A 17,326-nucleotide genomic window follows, 5' to 3' on the forward strand; every position below is an offset into this window, starting at 1 on the left:
TGAAAAAAGTACATAAAGGCAGCATAAAAGTAATTCATACAACTCCAGTGGTTAAATCCATGTCTGGCCATCATTCACTTGTATTGTATGGACCTACAGAGCAGAAATATTCTTCTAAAAATCTTCATTTGTGTTAAGCAGCAGAAAGGAAGTCACAGGCAAATAAGTGTGCAGTTAGTTTTATATTTGACAATCGTTTGACATTTGCGACAATACCCATTAAACTCTCTGTGCCTATTCCATTTTCAAGACAAACCAACTTGGAAATGCATGACTAGGTTTTCTTTGCCTAGCACAAAGCTGAATTTTAAAAAAGGAGATTTTTTTTTCATACCAATTTTATTAGCCCTATAAATCAATTAAACAATTTAACCTTTTGATATTATGACATCACAACAAATATGAAATGTTCTGAAAAATATCCCTTTCATGACACAAGGCTCTGTTTGTGGAATTTACATTCTATATGTTTTCAAATAAATATAGTAGTGTAAATGTTTGTAATATTCGAACTCCATTAAACTCAATGACCGTTTGACCTAGAGACATAAAACCAACTGTTAAACACTCAGATTCTTCATATAGCACAAGACTTGTTTTTGGGAGTAAATGTTCAATATTTTTAATACAGATTCAATTATCCCTATAAATCTAATAAACTCAATGACCGTTTGACCTAGAGACATAAAACCAACTGTAAAACACTCAGAATATTATTCTTCATATATCACAAGACTTGTTTTTGGGAGTAAATATTCAGTACTTTTTATACAGATATTTGTATAAATCTATTAAACTCAATTACTGTTTGACCTAGAGACATGAAACTAACTGTAAAACACTCAGAATATTATTCTTCATATGTTTTTGGGAGTAAATGTTCAGTACTTTTTATACAGATATTATAATTTTATAGTCATGGAGTTTAATATATTTATAGGGATAATTGAATCTGTATAAAAAGAACTGAACATTTACTCCTAAAAACAGGTCTTGTGCTATATAAAGAATAATATTTGGAGTGTTTTGCAGTTGGTTTCAAGTCTCTAGGTCAAACGGTCATTGAGTTTAATAGATCTATACAAATATCTGTATAAAAAGAACTGAACAGTTACTCCTAAAAACAAGTCTTGTGCTATATAAAGAATAATATTTGGAGTGTTTTGCAGTTGGTTTCATGTCTCTAGGTCAAACGGTCATTGAGTTTAATAGATCTATACAAATATCTGTATAAAAAGAACTGAACAGTTACTCCTAAAAACAAGTCTTGTGCTATACAAAGAATAATATTAACAGTTGGTTTTATGTCTTTAGGTCAAACGGTCATTGAGTTTAATGGAGTTAGAATATTACAAACATTTACACTACTATATTTATTTGAAAACATATAGAATGTAAATTCCACAAACAGAGCCTTGTGTCATGAAAGGGATATTTTTCAGAACATTTCATATTTGTTGTGATGTCATAATATCAAAAGGTTAAATTGTTTAATTGATTTATTGGGCTAATAAAATTGATATGAAAAAAAATCTCCTTTTTTAAAATTCAGCTTTGTGCTAGGCAAAGAAAGCCTGTTCATGCATTTCTAAGTTGGTTTGTCTTGAAAATGGGATAGGCACGGAGAGTTTAATGGGTATTGTCGCGAATGTCAAACGAATGTCAAATATAAAACTAACTTTACCGCACTAGGCAAATAACCCAGCGGGCGCCAACATAGTCTCTCCTTCTGTGAGATCAGACTCAACGTCTGCTCATTAAAACTGATACAGAGTTAAATTTTAGGAGCTTATAGTGGCAGTAAAAGAATGACCACGATAGTCTGACAGTATGCAACACGTCAAGGGAGGATTGGTATTATCCTCTGCCAGGGAACATCTGCTTTTTTCCCGCAGTTTCTATGCAATCTTTGGATCCCGTCCGGTAAAAACATATATTAAGAACAAAAATTGCATGCCACAATGGATCAGATCATCAGGAAATTTGTGTTCACCGGCTGTCGTTGCTCGAACAACAAAACCACAAAAAGTTTCGAGAAGTTGTTTAAGAAGTTGGATGTGAATAAAGATGGTAAAGTGGATGTTTCAGAGCTGAAGGCAGGCCTGGCTGAAATGGGCTTCTCTATGGGGAAAGGAGAAGCGCTGGTAATTCCTGTTCAACACTTTACTGGCTTTATGCATTTCTTTTGTTGGGTCGCTTTTTTTGTGGGGTTGTTTATTATATAGACATATTTGCGGATAGAGTGCAATACACCACATTAACCAATAAACCAAGTTGACAGCAGGCCGTTTAGCTCCTATACTGAGTGTGTGCATTGGAAATTTCATACTAAGATAAACTAACCCTGTTCAAAAAGTAATGTTAGAGAATGCTCAATCAGTAGCATAACGTAGTTCAAAGGCATGACAGAATGCCAGTCCATGCCACTCCACATCCTTTTTGAGTAATGTAATCTAATGCACGTCATGCTGTGAAAGTATAGAGTAAATAACAAGTATGCCATTATGTTTATTTACTCCCAGTTAGACCCATCCTAGAAAAATTGATCATAACTAGTGAAGCTTTGCATCATTAAGCCAACGTGCACTGCATTTTATTTTATTTATTTTTTTTTATTTGCAGTTTCCTATTCTTATTTTATAGAAAATTAAATTTGCATGTAAACCGGAAGGGTGAGGTTTTATTATCTCCTGTACTGCTCAAACAAATCCCACATTCCATTAGCACCAGGCATATATCTTACCTGAGACATCTGATACTGGTTGTGTCTCAAAACCTGATGAGCTGCCTTCGTAGACAGCATTTCTGTGCATCATAGAAGTGTACTGAAATGTCCAGTAATGCTGTCTAGATAGGCAACTCACTATAGAACCTATAGGTTTTGAGACACACAATAGATTACTCCTCACACAACCCCACCTAACCTGAGCGATGGAGACTCACCGTATCAAAGTTCAAAGCAAATCACATTGTGCATAAACACACTGATGGATTTGAGCTTAAAAAGATTTAAATTTGGGGGCCTGGGTAGCTCAGCAAGTAAAGACGCTGACTACCACACCTGGAGTCGCGAATTAGAATCCAGGGCGTACTGAGTGAATCCAGTCTGGCTTTCTAAGCAACCAATTGGCCCGGTGGGTGGGTAGAGCCACGTTGGGTTAACCTCCTCGTGGTCGCTATAATGTGGTTCTCGCTTTCGGTGGGGTGTGTGGTGAGTTGTGTGTTGATGCCATGGAGAATAGCATGAGCCTTCACATGCGCTAGGTCTCCGCGGTAATACGCTTAACAAGCCACGTGATAAGATGCGTGGATTGACAGTCTCAGACGCAGAGGCAACTGAGATTCGTCCTCCGCCACCTGGATTGAGATGAGTCACTACGCCACCACGAGGACTTAGAGCGCATTGGGAATTGGGCTTGCCAAATTGGGGAGAGTAGGGGAGAGAGAGAAAAAAAGATTTTAATTTAATTTAGCTGGCATTCAAACAAATTAGTGGAATGACATCCAGCTGAATGTTACATTTTGTGTATGACAGGTCAACCCATCTGACCAAACAGACACATGGGAATTACACAGTAATGTTTTGTTAGCTTTGCCCATACTGGTTTTGAGAGAAATGATAATTTGTTGTTTATTTATCTATATTAATATGTACATTACCTTTCTGCACTTTCCAAAAAATGTTAAGGGTACATTACCTAGTTTGTTCAGAAAAAGAGCCTAATTGTAAACACTGGGTGGCAGTGTTTTGAAAGCCCAATTTGATTGAACAAAATGAGTTCTGTCTGTTGTTGGAATAAGAAAATGAAGAGTACATGTACAAAGTTTTATGTTGTACAAGGTAGAGAACATATAGCTTCTCTTTTCTTGTTTGCATAGAACATAAAATATCAATAAAATGCACAAATATATTGTAAATATATTATATTTTTAGATACAGGTCTTTGCATTATTTGTACTCGATGCACATTCACCAGGAACTGCATAGACCATGTTTTGCTCTCTCTTTCAGAAAATTATCGATTCTGGAGACACTGATAAGGATGAGGGCCTGGACTTTGAGGAGTTTTCAAAGTACCTGAAAGAACATGAGAAAAAACTCCAGCTCTAGTTTTAGGTATCTGGGTGCTGTTATATTTCCAGCACTACATACAATAGCTTTAAAAACTTTCAAGGTATATACAATTGCATAGACACAGATCTGACCCATTGGTCCTTACAAGCATTGATTTCTGTCATTAAAATGGATGTTCTATCCTTGCATAATTTTTTTCTTCTGCAGATCACAAATAAAGACATTTAGAAAAATATCTCAGCTCTGTTGTTCCATACAATGCAAGTGAATTGGTACCAAAATTGTAAAGCTACAAAAAGCACAGAAATGCAGCATAGAAGTAATCCATACGACTCCAGTTGTTTAATCCAGGTCTTCTGAATCTTTCCAGTCGGTTTTGGTTGAGAACAGACCAAAATGTAACTACTTTTTCACTGTACATTTTGACATTTACGGTCTCCTCAGCAGTCCTGATTTCAAGCTCTAACACACTTTTATGCTGCCGTTATGTGCTGTTTGGAACCATTCAGTTGCATTGAATGGATCTACAGAGCTGATATATTCTAAAAATCTTAATTTGTGTTCTTCAGAATAAAGAAAGTCATACACATCTGGGATGGCATGAGGGTGAGTAAATGATGAGAGAACTATCCCTTTAAGTTTGGATTCAGACGTTCCTCAGAATTGTTGAAAATTTGACTTATTTAGATCTTAATTAGAGTCAAATTGATATTGCACTTTGTCTCATCGATGCCAAAGAGATTCAGCAGTCATTTAAAGACCTTGGCATAAACTTGGCAGATGAAGATGTGCAGAAGCTCCTCAAGAGGTACTTAAGAATGAAAAAAACAAAAAACAAGAGTAAATAAATAAAAGCACCCATTGACTTGATTTTATGCAAGATACAACAATATAAAATACAACCTATATGTTGTGATAAATTTCACTCACTTTAATGCAAAATGCAACCCACTTTACAAAACAGGAATGTCTTCTTTTTTTTAAGTCATTGGCAAAAACTTTTTCCTTTTATTCCTTTTAAAACAAAACTGCTTACAATTCACCTGACATTAAACATTTTCATCACTTTCATGCTAAATACAAGCCATCTGACAATACAAATTTCACCTGCTTTAAAGCAGTGACATTTTTATAGTGTGATCTAGGAATCTGTAGTATAAAGAGGTATAATTTAAACATTTAAATATGTATATCGCTTTCCAAGATATTTGTGTTAAGTGATAAGAACAAGTCTTTGCTTGTGAAATGCTCATGCCTTTGGTGTGGAATCTGGTTAGATTGCTGATCAAGTATTGCAGAGAACTGCAGAGTTTATGTTAAGTCATTGGTTTTACATGACTTAATGTTTATGTTGTGCAAATTAACTCTGAGGACATCTGGACCACTTGTATTTTATCTCTAAACTGATCACGCGTCCTCCAGTACTGATGCGGATGTAACAATGACTGTGGAATGGACTGAATGGAGGGAGCATTTCCTCTTCAACCCAGCAGATAACCTTGAGTAGACCATACACTATTGGAAACACTCAACTGTAAGCGCCATGCAAACTCAAATATTACATCTGACATACTTGTATCAACAGATGTCACCTCCAGTATGTTTTATCACTCATTGTTTATGAGCACTGCAGTAGATGATGATTGTAACACCACTCAGGGAGTGGTGATAGATAAACTCTATAGGAGGTAGACCCATGTCTTAGTGTGATCAAACCATCACACATCAGCAAGCTCAGACGCACATTCAGTTGTCTCAGTCAGGCACACAGTTAGGTAGCCCTGTAATCAGCTTGGCTGGCCATTTATGTCCCTCTGTCAGTGGGGAGGGTTGGGGATTCATGGGAAATGTGTTGAGAGCAGGAAGGATAAGGAGTCTGTTAATTGATTAAGAATCACAGGTTAACGAAAGTCGCACGGACACTAGTGTTCAATGTGAAGGTGAATTGTATTGCATCACTCTCTTATTCTCTCGCTTACACTCTCAAACCCGTATCGTTCTTCTAAAAAAAAAAAAAAATGCTTTTTTTATAATCTAATATCTCACTTTTTAAATAGGAATCTTACTATATGACTTGTTAGTTACTGCTAGAGGGTAGCTGACATTATATGCCTTTGGGGACTTTTAACATGTGCTACATGGGGAACTTCATATAAAACAACAGTATTTAAATTTTAATTCAGTAAATTCATTTTAATTCATCAAGTGTTCTTTATGCAGTTTTCATGACTTCATATGAATTATATAAAAGACTACATGTAATATTAGTACTTTTAAAATTCGATTTTGAAAATGGTGAAAAACTTGAAAGAAATTGTGACCAATTGGAGGGCCCAAATATACACATTTCCAGTAACACTGTTCAATAAGGTTCCATTTGTTAACATTAGTAACCAACACTTTTTAACATGAACTAACAATGAATAATACTTTTAAAGCAATTTAAAATTACAAGTTGTATTTGTTAACATTAGTTAATGCACTATGAACTAACATGAACTAACAATGAACAATTGTATTTTTATTAACTAAAATTAAAAAAGATTAATAAATGCTGTTAAAAATATATATTGTTCATTGTTTGATCATGATACCCAATGCATTAACTAATGTTAATGAATGGAACCTTATTGTAAGGTGTTACCATACTTCCTTGTGCATTCATATACATTTTAACATAAAATTTTGATGTTGATACAGAAAATTCAGTGGATATGCATCAACTACCCTTGTTAGTGTGAGGAGAGACTGGGTAATTTTCGGATTTTTTAACGCTGCAGGTTTAATCGTCACAGCCAATTGTAGCAAAGCTAATTTAAGCCTGTCCTGTACTGGGATTATCCCTGGATATGCTCGTCATCTGACTGATGGAGTGATGGTAGTGCTGTGAAGGAGTGAATCGGCATGTGACATTGTGGAGAGAGCGGGTGAACCAGTAGGTATTTATTGACGTTGTTTGTATCCACGACTACTGTCAGTTGAGTTGGCAGTACTGGGTCAGCATGGCTTTGCTGCAGGAGCAGCCCAAGGTGGAATGGCTTGTCATTGATTTTGAGGATGAAGAGTCCGTATATGTGATGGATGTAGATATGGTAGGTCCTCTGCTTTTCAATTCTTCACTAGCTGTAGCCTCCTTCTGATGTTATAATGATAGAGGATTATTAATCATAAATAATAAATGAAAATAATGGAATTGTTTGATGTAGGAAATTACATTTATGCATCTGGCATATGCTTTGATCCAAAGCAATTTATAGTGCATTCAAGAGATACATTTTATCTGTAATTGTGTTTCCTGGGAATTGAACTCATGACATTGGTGTTGCTAGCACCACATTTTATTACTTGAGCTTTAGGAAAAGCTTTAGGCTGACTTGGAGTCTGTTGGAATAGGTAACAAAATATGTGAAGGTTGTACAGAGGGAACTTAAAGTTAGTGTTCAGTGACAACATAAGTCTGTGATGCAGTACAGCAACGTTACATAAGATGATGGTAATGACATCAGATCAAATTGAGTTGGATTTGGAACTAGGTTGTAAATAAATACACATTGGGATGTGTGTTATGAAGTTGATATGTGTAATAAGCAGGATAATGTACAGTTTACAGTGCTGCAATATTCCGATCACCCTGTCAGGGTTTATTTTAATGCAGGTCCATAACTGGGAAGTGTGAGAGGTTAAAGGAATATTTAGGGTTTAGTACAAGTTAAGCTCAATCGACAGCATTTGTGGCATAATGTTGATTACCACCAAAAATTATTTTGACTCATTATGGTGAGGCACTCACAATGGAAGAAATAGGGGCCAATTTTTGGAGGCTTTAAAGGCAGAAATGGGAAGCTTATAATTTTATAAGTGCACTTACATTAAATCTTCTGTTATGTTTACATTAAAACTTGTGTATTATTTGAGCTTCAAAGTTGTTTAAATCATCAGTTGTTTTAGGGTTTACAGCGTCATGTCGTCATGGTAATGAAGATAACTTTACAAAGAAAAGGTTAGAAAGTGATTTTATTACACTAAAATAAAGTTAACTTGCATATTGTTTACGTCTCGTGTCTATACTTTTTAAACAGTGATTATTTTAACGGTTGCTGATTGGCCCCATTCATTTCCAATTGTAAGTGGCTCACTGTAACCCAGATGTATTTTATTTATTTATTTTTTAAGAAAACTCTAAATACATTTTTGTGGTAATCAACATTATGTCACAAATGCTGTAGATTGAGTAAAACTTGTATTGAACCCGGAATATACCTTTAAAGATAAAAGTTGGGTCAGTGAAGGCTCTGGATCAATTAGGGTAATATGAACATCTTGCTTCACACTGCAGCTTTCTCATGGGAACTGTTATAGTGCAGCCCTGCCCTCATGTCTTGTCTGTTATCATATTCTTTGCATATCATATGGCCAATCACAAAACAGTAATAGGATTTTCATATTTAAATCCAACACTAAGGCAAAGAATTATTATTCTCCCAGCTCACACACACACGTAAATTAAGCATGTCCGTTTTGTGTTCACTAGGTGTAGAGCAACATTTCAATTGCATCAGATACATGCAACTTATACAGTGTATTTGGTAATTAGCTCTGCAATGTACTTGGTTAGGAACTGACTTTACCTCTATTGTGTGCCAGGTGTTGGATATAGGTGATAGTCTAACCATTCCAGATGAATTCACTGAGGAGGAGAAGACCACTGGCATCTGGTTGAAGCAGCTTGTTGCAGGGGGTGTGGCAGGGGCGGTCTCTCGCACAGGCACCGCCCCTCTGGACAGAATGAAAGTCTTCATGCAGGTATGGTTTTTACTCTACCATCTACCTGTACTTGTCATTGTCTGATATTTGTGTCTGAAGATACATTTTTTACATTTTTGAATGCTGCATCAGTAACTATAGTTTGTTTGGTCATAACTGATGCATTCTTAATACATTTAATCAACGTAATATTTAATATGTACTTGTATAGTAATTAGTTATTCTATACCTTTTATAGGTTCATGCCTCGAAATCCAACAATATCAGCCTGGTGGGTGGGTTCAAGCGGATGATTAAAGAAGGGGGTGTGGCCTCTCTTTGGAGGGGCAATGGAGTCAACATTTTAAAAATTGCCCCAGAAACTGCAATCAAGTTTATGGCTTATGAGCAGGTGAGAAAACTCAACCCTTAATGAAGAGATAATACTGAACTGCATATGAAACCATCCACTTTTTTCTTTTTGTGGGTTTTTAGTGCATATTTCTGTAGGCCTGGTAAAGTCATGAAAATTGATAAAACCTTAAAAAGTCATTGAAAATTTAATTCTAGTCATTCTCAGATCTCATAAATACTGTATTTCATCAGCAAGAGATTGCTTTTTGCCAGGACAATTTCTATTATAGAGTTACTTATATCCAGTAATCAGGAACAGCTGGAAAAGTCATGGAAATTCATTGGTCAATAGATGTGTGAGCCCTGAATATAGCAAATTCTATATGAACTATGTCTGAGAAAAACCTGTGTTGCCAAGAAACCCACAAACTTCTCCAAAAACAGAAAACCATTTCCTCGTTTGCATTTAGAAGCGCATCAGCTTATATTCCCTGTTCATTAGGAGGAGTCTTACACAAGCAGTGTGTCAGTGAGAGCTATTTTAACTACAGTCATCCTCAAAACCCTGGACTGGTAATCCTCTGTTGATGCGAGCGGATAATTGCAATGGAGAAGATTGCATTTCCTCTACCTAATGAAAAGAGAACAGATGTTAAATCAGTCGTGCATAATGTATTTTCTTTTCTTTTTGACAGTATAAGAAGCTGTTGGCAAAAGATGGTGGTATAATCCAGTCACATGAGAGGTTCATGGCTGGCTCTCTGGCCGGCGCGACCGCTCAAACAGCCATCTATCCTATAGAGGTGAGAAATGGACCCATTGAGCTGGATGGTTATTTATGATGGTCTTAAAAACATCTTACATCTTCTAGATGTTCTTAGCGAAGAAAGGGTGGACTTCAGTGTAGATTATAGATGACTATATTGATTACATATTAGACAAATAATGACATTTTGCTGTCCTTGTATATTCCTATACTGTTATGTAATGTTATGGCTAAAGCTATTGGATTGCTATTAGGAAACTTAGTGCAAATAGCCACTGCTTTAAAATTAACTGTAGCCCTAAATGGCAATAATTACACATGGAGCCTCCCTTAAGATAAAACTATTATAAGTTTGATAGAAATATGTTTTAATATATCAGGTAATGAAGACTAGACTGACTCTGCGGAAGACTGGCCAATATTCTGGAATGTTTGACTGTGCCAAGAAGATTCTGAGGAAGGAGGGAGTGAAGGCCTTTTATAAAGGCTACGTTCCCAATATCCTGGGCATTATTCCGTATGCAGGAATAGATTTAGCTGTGTATGAGGTGAGTGCATGTAGAAACTCTGAAACACTGTGGAATGCCAAAAGATTATATTATTAGACTCTATACCCAGTTTATAAATATTTCAGCTCCCTATAGGACCAGGTGTTACACCTCTGGGCATTTCTCAAGTTTTTCAAGTCGTGACCTACTTAAAAATGTGCGAGAGGTTTTCTTGTGAATGGATGGAGCAAAGTCATTTCTACTCAAAAGTTTGCATATCCTTGGAGAATTGGTAATATATGTACCATATTAAAGAAAACGTGTGAGCAGGCAAAACACATTTCTTTTATTTCTTATGGGATTCATATTCAACTGTAGGTTATAACAGAATGTCACAATCATAAAACAAAACATGGCAACAAAGAAAAAAATGAAATGACCCCTGTTCAAAAGTCTGCATACCCTTAGTTCTTAATACTGTGTATTGCCCCCTTTAGCATCAATGACAGTGCAGTCTTTTGTAATAGTTGTCTATGAGGCCCCAAATTCTTGCAGGTGGTATAGCTGCCCATTTGTCTTGGCAAAATGCCTCCAGGTCATGCAAAGTCTTTGGTCGTCTTGCATGAACCACACGTTTGAGATCTCCCCAGAGTGGCTCGATGATATTAAGGTCAGGAGACTGTGATGGCCACTCCAGAACCTTCACCTTTTTCTGTTGTAACCACTGGAGGGTCAACTTGGCCTTGTGCTTAGGGTCATTGTCGTGCTGGAAAGTCCAAGAGCGTCCCATGCACAGCTTTCATGCAGAAGAATGCAAACTGTCTGCCAGTATTTTCTTATAACATTCTGCATTCATCTTGTCATCAATTTTCACAAGATTCCCCGTGCCTTTAGAGCTCACACAACCCCAAATCATCAGTGAGCCACCACCATGCTTCACAGTGGGGATGGTATTCTTTTCACTATAGGCCTTGTTGACCCCTTTCCAAACATAACGCTTATGTTTGTGACCATAAAGCTCTATTTTGGTCTCGTCACTCCAAATTACAGTGTGCCAGAAGCTGTGAGGTGTGTCAAGGTGTTGTCGGGCATATTGTAACCGGGCTTTTTTGTGGCATTGGTGCAGTAAAAGGCTTCTTTCTGGCAACTCGACCATGCAGCTCATTTTTGTTCAAGTATCATCATATTGTGCTCCTTGAAACAACCACACCGTCTCTTTCCAGAGCAGCCTGTATTTCTCCTGAGGTTACCTGTGGGTTTTTCTTTTTATCCCGAACAATTCTTCTGGCAGTTGTGGCTGAAATCTTTCTTGGTCTACCTGACCGTGGCTTGGTATCAAGAGATCCCTGGATTTTCCACTTCTTAATAAGTGATTGAACAGTACTGACTGGCATTTTCAGTGCTTTGGATATCTTTTTATATCCTTTTCCATCTTTATAAAGTTCAATTACCTTGTTATGCAGGTCTTTTGACAGTTCTTTTCTGCTCCCCATGGCTCAATATCTAGCCTGCTCAGTGCATCCATGTGAGAGCTAACAAACTCAATGACTATTTATACACAGACACTAATTGCAATTTAAAAAGCCAAAATTAACCTTTAATTGCCATTTAAACCTGTGTGTGTCACCTTGTGTGTCTGTAACAAGGCCAAACAGGGCCATTTGGGTGATTTCTGTTATCATTATGATTTAAAAAGGAGCCAAACAACTATGTGATAATAAATGGCTTTATATGATTACTATCCTTAAATAAAAGATCAGTTGCTTAACATGATCAGTCATATTTCTGCCAAGGTCAATGCCAAACATTTGAGCACAACTGTATGCCAAAGAATACAAACTATTGAACACATTTGTAGAAGAAAAACATGCCTAAAAGTTGCTAAAAGTTTTTGCATTGCAAATAAAGCATTGAAACCAGAACTGTACTTTTTTCTTCTTTTGGTTTCTTATGCAAAAATCTGAAGTGCAAAAACACAACAACTTTAAGGCATTCATTCTAAAACATTATTTCTACATTATTCTTTTAGTTAAAACTAGGAGTAACTATTATTGAAGGACCTTGAAATGCTTAAATGAATTACTAATTCCACTGACAAAAGAGAAATGGGACTGACATGTCTATTTTATCTTGTTTTTTCAGAGAATTTGATATTCACACATTAATGCAGAACATTGATAAATGTATGATTTGACTCATTTTCCATCTCTCACTTTGCAGACATTGAAGAATGCATGGTTGTCACATTATGCTACAGAAACTGCTAACCCAGGTGTGGTGGTTCTTCTCGGCTGTGGAACCATTTCCAGCACATGTGGCCAGTTGGCCAGCTACCCTCTCGCCCTGATCCGCACACGCATGCAGGCCCAGGGTAAATATCCAGCCCAGAATGCACACCTCTTCAATATATGATCAAACATGTTTAATAGGTCTCATCCACTAACCATATGAAAGTACTGTATGTGTTTGTGTGTAAAAACCTGTGTGCAAATGTTTTCATGCAGAATTACATTTTTTCAAAATTTAGGATACAATGTGGAACAAACTGCATATATGCAAAAATTACAGACTCCTGGTGGCCTAAGAAACATGGACTTTGTTAAGACGAAATATATATATATATATATATATATATATATATATATATATATATATATATATATATATATATATATATATATAATAACTAAGTGGCCCTAAAATAATTCGTACTTATTTCAAAGCCAAAAAAAAATAAATAAATAAATAAAATATTTAGGATATGTGCATTGTAGCTCGATCTGGGATAGATTCTGCTCAAAATGCAGTTAATCACAGGCAGTCTAGGTTTATATAAAGGGTCTTAAAGGAGTCATGGCATACTCTTTTTTTTTTTTTTTTTTTTTTTTTACATTTTTTTTTTTATAATTTTATTATCTTCCCTGAGGTCCACTTATAATGTTAGTAAAGTTATTTTTTGCACCGAAACAGTCACAATTTAGTAATATATAATAACTTTCCACCCTCTCTCTGGCCCTCTGTCTGAAATGCTCAGTTTTAAGCTCTCTGGCCCTTTAAAACTTCAATGTTATGATTGGCTAACATTGTGCAGGCCTGCTAATTCAGCCATATTTGAAATGATTTCGGAAGAAAATGAACAAACTCCACAGCGTTCTAACATACCATTTCAGGGTTTACACGTAACGTACATCCAATACATTGCATCCAAATACATTAAGCACAGTGGCACCATAACTATAAAACGAAATTTGTGAATGAAATTCATAAATGTTTACTTACGGTTTTGTGTCGGGTCCAATAACGTTTTTAACTGCCCCATCAGTTTTTCTCAATCGCTTTGGCTCATTTTTTTAAACAGTCTTAAAATTCTCTATACTGTAAGTGCAATTGTCACAATTGATTTATGGGACATCACAACTCTGTTGCATGTCTGCAAAATGTAGTAACTCACCCAAAACATTTAATTCATGCTTCAAAACCTAGTTATTGTGTCAGTAAATTGGCCAATGCCACCAAAATGAAATGTTTTTTGTCATTGTGTGAGCCTGTACTGGTCAAAATGTTTAGATAGTTTTTTTTTTCTACAATGGCAGTCAACCCTGGATATGTTTGTTAAATACAAATTTAATTTTTGTTTACTTTTTTGTTGACATTGACTGCTTACTATACTATACAAGAATGTCAGTTTTGTCCGGCTGAATGCTATTGTGTATCACACTGAGCTTTTTAGATACTGATTTTTGGAAAAGTCAATACTGTACAATACTGTAGTTCACAGAAAAAGGATATGCACATTTGTATGTATACAGTACATTTATTTTTGTAGCAATGTGTTACATGTAAACAGAAAATTCACATTTGCATGTCCATTTTTGCACATTTCTTACATGTAAAGTCATATATAGTGAACAGAAAATTACCACAAAATGACATCCATGCAAAAAAAAAAAAAAAAGAAAGAAAGAAAAAAAAAAACCCACAGCAATGAAAAAACATTCCATGTCATAGATATTTATGGAATATAAATGTTTGTCTGACAGATTTTGATAATTGAATGGGTCATTTTGCATGTGATGGCTCACATGATGAAAGAATGTTTAGAGGCTGTGAAGAGTATGACAATTTCACTGAGAATCAACTCATCAGTTTGCATATATGCATTTTCCGTTTACACGCAGAATGGCATGTGTTTCTCCCAGTCAGTGGCAGCAGCAGAATGAGATGTGTTTTTAAACGTTGCACTTGTACCGCTCTTACAACACAGCGCACTTTGCCGAAAACGCATCAAAATGATCAGATATGTCCATCTAGTGCACATTTACAAAAGAATAACAATTAAAAATAGCACAGATGGGTGCAAAAAGATTACAGTACACCTTCAGAACAGCAAGAAACAGCGCCGCTGTTCTAACTTGACATTGTGTCTTTTAAAAGAGGTGCAATATGCATGATAACGGTCAAAGTTGTTCATCTAGCGGTTCGTCTAGTGCATGTTTATGTAGAAAAACATTTAAATCCAAACAGGCAGATGAAGGTGTCCTGTGTAAGTCCCCTTTAAAGTGTAGATGAATCTTCCATGACAGGCCCTCTCTCCTCTGTATCTGAGAACCTGTGGTGGGGCCAAGGGTGCAATGACGAAAAATAGGCATTGATGTCTTGCTGAAGAGGCAGTCATATGCAGATTTATTTGGTCCTTGTGATGTCACAAGTTCCACAAATCCACTCAAGCTTGGTTTAAATAAATGCTCTTTTTCTATTAAGGAGGATGTTTTCAGGGCCTGGGTAGCTCAGTGGTAAAATACGCTAGCTACCACCCCTGGAGTTCGCTAGCTCGCTAGTTTGAATCCCAGGGTGTGCTGAGTGACTCCAGCCAGGTCTCCTAAGCAACCAAATTGGCCCGGTTGCTAGGGAGGGTAGAGTCTCATGGGGTAAGTTCCACGTGGTCGCTATAATGTGGTTCGTTCTCGGTGGGGCACGTGGTGAGTTGAGCGCGGATGCCACAGTGAGTGGCGTGAAGCCTCCACACACGCTATGTCTCTGTGGCAATGCGCTCAACAAGCCACATGATAAGATGTGCGTGTTGACGATCTCAGATGCGGAGGCAACTGGGATTCGTCCTTCGCCACCTGGACTGAGGCGAATCACTATGCAACCATGAGAACTTAAAAGCATTGGGAATTGGGCATTCCAAATTGGGAGAAAAAGGGGAAAAATCCCCCCCCCATAGTACAATAATCTCTTATATATCAAATGGAATCAAGGAAAATTTGATTCTCTCATCATTTACTCACCCTCATGCCACCCCAGATGTGTATGACTTTCTTTCTTTTGCTTTAGTTTACATTTTCTGAGAGGTTGATGTCTAAATCTGAATTATGTTTGAAAACTTTCTTCACAGCGTCTATGGACGGATCAGAGCAGGTGTCCATGACCAAGTTAGTGAAGAAGATAATAGAGAAGGAGGGTTTTTTCGGACTCTACCGGGGGATACTGCCCAACTTCATGAAAGTGATCCCAGCTGTCAGTATTAGTTATGTGGTGTATGAGTATATGAGGTCTGGATTAGGAATTTCAAAGTGATGTATGCCCATTTGAGTGAGCAGTGTGAGTCTCTGTGTAAAGTCTTGCCTCCGTGATGGGACAAAATGTTTCAGTTATTAACCAAAGTGTATTTGGTTTTCATGTTTACACTGAATCGAAATTGTCCCTAAGTGTAACTTGACAGATTTCGTAAAGATTCCAGAGTTTCAACTATTTTTATGTTTTTGGCATTTTATTTGTTTATTCCCTGTGATTTAACAATATATATTTATACCCGAAACAACCAAAACAGTGAAGTCATTATAAGCAAGTGCACTACAGCTAATGTTATACAGAACCAGTCTCTGTTTTACACTCAGACAGACAGACAGACAGACAGACAGATAAACAGATAGATAGATAGAACTTTAATAGAGTGTCATTTTACATTTTTAACTGAATTAGGTTGGGCCTAAGTCAACTGTCTCTTTGCATACTGCAATTAGTATGGTTTTTTTATATGGTCTGTTGCAAAATCTGGAGTATTCTAACATTTTCACTAAAACAGGGACCCGTGAAACAATGCAAAATAAGTAATCCCATTTTTTTGTTTTTGTTTACATTGTTAACCATATTTCCACTTTTACACCTGTACAAAGATGGCAACAGCTCCTGTGACATCAGGGTTTTTTCACTTCAGTGGGTTAAAATGAATAATTATCCTGTGTCAGACACTTATTGTTTTGCACACAATGACACAGAGAAATATGTGCCTTATATAATTTGTTCAGATCTCTATGTGGGTTTCTTTTCCTCCCTGATTGTACACTGGAAATAAATTGTGTTGCCTTATATCCCATAAGTTTTGTTATTTTAGAAACTATTGTTTATATTAAAGGTTGTATTTTAATACAGTTGGTTGTGATATGTTTTATTGCAAATTTTTAACAGATATTGTAGAGCAATTCATTAAAAATAAAAAGTTGAAATAATAGAAAAGTGACAGCATGAAGGTCAAAATGCAAAGCCACCGTAAACATATTGTGTAACAAATTACAAAAGATAAAAGACTTGAGGATAAGTGACTGACTTACACAACTCTTGAAGCAGGAGCTGGATTTCTGTGATTGTGTTTAGATTCGATTAAACTCCCTAAGCAGCAGTCTGTAAAAAACAATTACCTGTCCTGCACTGTTTCTAATGTAAGCTTGACTAAAGATGCTGATGGACTAACAAACTTGTGGCTTAATTTTCTGAATGAACTGTACATTATGTATTTCAACAGGATGCATTCAAACAAAGGCATCACTTTGTAGATTATTTCAAGAATTCTAGCAAAGTTTAGATGTTTAGATAAGAGTATTTTAGGTGTAATAATGT

The 17,326-nt window shown here is 36.3% G+C and overlaps 1 pseudogene; it reads left to right on the top strand.

Annotated features, from left to right (window-relative positions):
• Nucleotides 1-1,961: 1,961 nt before the first annotated feature.
• LOC127416171 (calcium-binding mitochondrial carrier protein SCaMC-1-like) lies at nucleotides 1,962-16,053 on the top strand (annotated as a pseudogene).
• Nucleotides 16,054-17,326: the final 1,273 nt, after the last annotated feature.

Source organism: Myxocyprinus asiaticus, chromosome 25 (genome assembly GCF_019703515.2).
Source record: "Myxocyprinus asiaticus isolate MX2 ecotype Aquarium Trade chromosome 25, UBuf_Myxa_2, whole genome shotgun sequence".
Taxonomy (NCBI): Eukaryota; Metazoa; Chordata; class Actinopteri; order Cypriniformes; family Catostomidae; genus Myxocyprinus; species Myxocyprinus asiaticus.